At 48.3% G+C, this 5250-nt stretch overlaps 1 long non-coding RNA gene across 1 annotated transcript; it reads right to left on the reverse strand.

The window, feature by feature from the left end:
• Positions 1-838: 838 nt before the first annotated feature.
• Positions 839-4774, reverse strand: LOC132385554 (uncharacterized). The gene is made up of 2 exons (XR_009509191.1): positions 4637-4774; positions 839-1315 (listed from the first exon to the last, which is right to left on the reverse strand). It is a non-coding gene; the product is annotated as an uncharacterized LOC132385554 (long non-coding RNA).
• Positions 4775-5250: the final 476 nt, after the last annotated feature.

Raw genomic sequence — 5250 nt, forward strand, 5'->3', positions numbered from 1 at the left:
CAAATACATTTGCAGCATTTAGACAGGTGCATTTTGCAGCCGGGAGTGGAGAGACAAGGACTGTGTACAAGCAGATGAGATTGGCATCATGTGGCAACTGGCATTGTGCTCTGAAGAGCCTCTCCGGGATGTTCTACACCCAGTGGCTCCTCTATCAGCTACCTCCTGTACCTAACGAAGTGGCCACTGAGTGTATGTCCGTGGTCTTCTGCTGCTGTGGCCCCTCCACTTCAAGGCTCAATGGTGTCGCGTGTTCAGAGATGCTCTTCTGCACACCACTGTTGTAACGTGTGGTTATCCGAGTCACTGTCAGCGTGACCCAGTCTGGCCATTCTCCTCTGACCTCTCTCGTTAACGAGGTGTTTTCACCCACTGAACTGCCCCTCACTGGATGGTTTTTGTTTTTCACACCATTCTCTGTAAACTCTAGAGACTGTTGTGTGAGAAAATCCCAGGAGATCAGCAGTTTCTGAGATACTCAAACCACCCCATCTGGCACCAACAATCATTCCACAGTCAAAGTCACTCAGATCACATTTCTTCCCCATTCTGATGTTTGACCTGATCAACAACTGGACCTCTTGACCATGTTTGCATGCTTTTATGATGTAACATGATTGGCTGATTAGATATTTGCATTAATGAGCAGGTGTATGGGCGTACCTGATAAAGTGGCCTCTCAATATTCTCAAGTATAATGGCAGCAAGATTCCCTCACTACCCCTCCCACCGCATGGAGATTCCTACCCTCCACACTGGTATTCACCCACCCCCCCTCCACCCCGTCGGCCAGGACGTGCTAAGTAGGCTTGAACCAAAAGCAGAGCAGCAGGGACCATTCAGCGGTCAATGATAGCTTTAATAATAGACCGCAAAGTAACAAGCCACAAGGGGCCACTGCACATGAGAGAGCAGAAACTCAACGCAACAGGCAACAAGGTGAACTTTCAGCAAGCAGAATGAAAGCTAGGAGCGGCTGTCTGAGGCCAACTTGTTCCGTGAGTGAACAGGGACTGCGGATGAGAGCGGAGGGCTAAATAGGCTGCAGGTGATGAGTCTGGAATGTGCGGCAGGCGAATCCTATGGGCCGGCTGGAGACTGGGAGGGGCCTGTTTGTGCAGGCTGGGAGGTGTCAGCAGGAGCAGGCCTAATACCCCAGCCCTTGCAGGGGTACCCCGAAAATAGCCCTCTTGTTCCCAGAAGCTGAAAGCGCTGAGGTTGACGAAGATTGGCTATCCATCCCTCACACGACAGCTGACATTGCGTATTTATTTATCTCACAGACGTTACTCCCTCTGGAGATGCGAACATAGCCCTGACAGGAGAAAGAGAAGACAAAAAGGTCATTAGTCCCCCACTGTCATCAATCCCAACACAGTCCTGGAATGTGGGTAGGACTCAGCAGGTCAGTCGGTATCTGTGGAAGGGGAACACCTTGGGTATGCAACTCTCCATCGCAACTGTAGTAGAGGGGGACAGCTTACTGGGGCAGAGGTATATTCTTAATAGGATCTCAATTTTTCCTCCACAGTAATACACACAAAACGCTGGGGGAACTCAGCAGGCCAGGCAGCATCCATGGAAGACAGTAAACAGTCAGTATTTCAGGTCACGAGTCTGATGAAACTGCTGAGTTCCTCCACTAGTTTGTGTGTGTAACTCCAGCCACCCCTCCCATCCATGTACCCATCCAAACTTCTCTTAAACGTTGTACTCCAGCTTGCATCTACCACTTGTTCCACACTCTCTCCACCCTCTTAGTGAAGAAGTTCCCCCTCATGTTTCCCTTTCACCCTTAACACATGACCTTTCTCAACTTCAGTGGAAAAGCCTGCTTGCATGTACCCTGTCTATACCTCTAATAATTTTGTATACCTCTGTCAAATCTCCCCTCAATTATCTATGCTCTAGGAAATGAAGTCCTAACCTATTCAATCTCTCCCTAGAACTCAGATCCTCAGGTCCCAGGAACATCCTTGAATATTTTCTCTCTATCCTTTCAATTGTATTGATTTTTCTTCCTGTAGGTAGGTGACCAAAACTGCCCACAATACTCCAAACCTGGACTCATCAATGTCTTATACAACTTCAACATAACATCCCATCTCCTGTACTCAATTCTTCAACTTATGAAGGCCAATGTGCCAAAGCTTTCTTTACGACCCCATCTCTCTGTGACACCACTTTCAATGAATTATGGATCTGTATTCCCAGATCCTTTTGTTCTACCACACTCCTCAGTGCCTGACCATTCACTGTGTGAGACTGACCCTCCTGAAGTGCAATACCTCACACTTGTCTGCACTAAATTCCATCTGCCATTTTTCAGCCAATTTTTTCCAGCTGTCACAGATCCCAATGATAGCCTTCCTCGCTGTCCACTACGTCCCCAGTCTTGGTGTAATCCATGAATTTGCTGATCCAGTTGACCACATTGTCATCCAGATCGTTGATATAGATGACAAACAACAACGGACCCGGCACTGATCCCTGTGGCACTCCACTAGTCAGAGAGGCAACCCTCCACTACCACTCTCAGGCTTCTCCCTTGAAGCCAAAGCCTAACCCCAATCCAATTTACTCCCTCATCCTGAATGCTGAGTGTCTGAACCATCTTGACCAGCCTCTCATGTAGGACCTTGTCAAATACCTTCCGAAAGTCCATGTAGACAATATCCCTGCGGAAGTGTTTTGGCCTGAAACGCCAACTGTACACTTTTCCGTAGAGGCTGCCTGGTCTGCTGAATACTTGGTGTAGTGTTGATCCACTGCCTTGCTTTCATCCACTTTCCTGGTAAGTTCCTTGAAAAGCTCTGTAAGCTTCATTAGGTATGACCTACCACACACAGCCATGCTGACTATCCCCAATCAATCCATATCTATCCAAGTACTTACATCCAGTACCTTAAAAAAGCCTTCCAATCACTTTCCCACTACTGATGTCAGGGTCAGCAGCCTATCATTTTCTGGCTTATTAGCAGAGCCTTTCTGAAACAACAGAACAACATTGGCTATCCTCCAATCCTCCAGCACCTCACCCGTGGCTAAGGATGATTTAAATATCTCTGCTAGGACTCCAGCAATTTCTGCACTTGCCTCCTACAGGTGTCCGAGGGAACACCTACTCAGGCCTAGGGGATTTGTTCACCCTAATTGTCCTCAAGACAGCAAACACATCCTGCTCTGTAATCTGTGTAGCTTTGCCCCACTTCTGTAAACTCTGTATCAGTCCCATGATACAACAATCATTTTCCGATCTCCCCCATCTATTTTGGCTCCACAAACATGAGAAAATCTGCAGATGCTGGAAATCCAGAGCAGTGCACGCAAAGCATCCGAAGAAAAGAGTAAACAGTCAGCGTTTTGAGCCGAGACCCTTCTTCAGGTCTCAATGACAGGGGTCCTGATGGAGAGTCTCGGCCCAAAGTGTTGACTGTGCTCTTTTCCACGGATGCTGCCTGACATTTGTGTCATTTGGCTCCACGGTCAGATTACCAATCTGATCTTACTGAGGACCGAACCTTTTGATCTTAGTGTACCTGCAGAAGCCCTTTGGAATCTCCTTCACCGTGACCACGAGGGAAACCTCAAGCCTTCTTTTACCCTCCTGATTTCTTTCTTCTCTTGGATGTCTTGTACCACGTAAGCACCTCATTTGCTCCTACCTGTCGCAACCTGCTGTGTACCTTGCCTTGGCAGCCAGACCCTCAGTCTCTCTGTAACTGTAACACTTGATTCTGTTCTCAATGGCACTATCTCGATGCACTGATGTGACGTTATGATCTCAACAGAACGCTTCTCATTGCATGCGACAATAATAAGACCAACAGGAACTGAATTAGGCCATTCTGCCCATCGAGTCTGTTCTACCATTCCATCACGGCTGACTCATTTACTCACTCAACACCACTCTCCTGCCTTCCCCTTCTAACCATTGACACCCAGGCTGAAGAAGAAACAATCAGCCTCTGTTTTAAATAGGGTTAGGGTTAGGGTTAGGGTTAGGTAACCCTAATGCTGATGACTTGGCTGCCTGTGTCAGGGATTTCCACAGATTCACCTCTCTGGCTGAAGAAATTCCTCCTCATTTCCGTTCTAAAGGGATGTCTTTGTATTTTGAAACTGTGCCCGCCCGCACCATAGGAAACATACTCTCCACATCCACTCTATCCGTGTCCTCTGGTCCTAGACTCCCCCACTATGGGAAACATCCTCTCCACGTCCACTCTATCTGTGTCCTCTGGTCCTAGACTCCCCCACTATAGGAAACATACTCTCCACATCCACTCTATCTGTGTCCTCTGGTCCTAGACTCCCCCACTATAGGAAACATACTCTCCACATCCACTCTATCTGTGTCCTCTGGTCATAGACTCCCCCACTATAGGAAACATCCTCTCCACATCCACTCTATCTGTGTCCTCTGGTCCTAGACTCCCCCAGTATCGGAACCATTGCCTCTCTCTGTGCCCACAGACACACACGTGCATGTGCAGCGCCAGAGGTAATTATCAACATGGGTTTCAGGATCTGGGAGACTGCAGTGCCCCCCCAATGCGCCGCGCAGCAGGGATGAGTGGGTTGCAACCTCCAATGATGAAGGATGGAATATCATCGCAGTCCACTGTTCACTGACCTTCTCCCCCCAATCTGTTCCCCAGCTGTTCTTTAAGATCCAGTATGGCGTCGAGCCCTCTGTAAAAGGAAAAACACAGCACTGTAATACAGACTGGCACACAGTCACAGTTTCATTGCACCAACACTTGGAAGGGAGTTCTTGAGGGACACAAGGGCTACACAGACAATTCCATCACAGCTACAGCTCTCCCCATCCTCCAGCTCAGCTGCAAGAGGTGATACCCACTTACCCTCTTCTCGATGCTGCCAATCAGCAGGAGGCACAAGAATCTAAACCGCCACAGCTCTGCTTACTGTCCCCACCTCTGAGCCCAGCTTCAGGTTCCTGGGCGTCAAGATCTCTGAGGATCTGACCTGGTCCCAACGTATCGATGCCGTCATAAAGAAGGCAAGACAGCAGCTATACTTCATTAGGAGTTTGAAGAGATTCAGAATGACACTTCTACAGCTGTACCGTGGAAAGCATTCTGACAAGGTAAGATGAAGGATACCAATCCTCATAGAGGGATCAGAAATGGAGAGAGTGAGCAGCTTCTAGTTCCTGGCTGTCAAGATCTCTGAGGACCTGACCTGGTCCCAACATACTGATGTATTCATAGAGAAGGCAAGACA

Source organism: Hypanus sabinus (genome assembly GCF_030144855.1).
Source record: "Hypanus sabinus isolate sHypSab1 chromosome 31 unlocalized genomic scaffold, sHypSab1.hap1 SUPER_31_unloc_3, whole genome shotgun sequence".
NCBI classification, from domain to species: domain Eukaryota; kingdom Metazoa; phylum Chordata; class Chondrichthyes; order Myliobatiformes; family Dasyatidae; genus Hypanus; species Hypanus sabinus.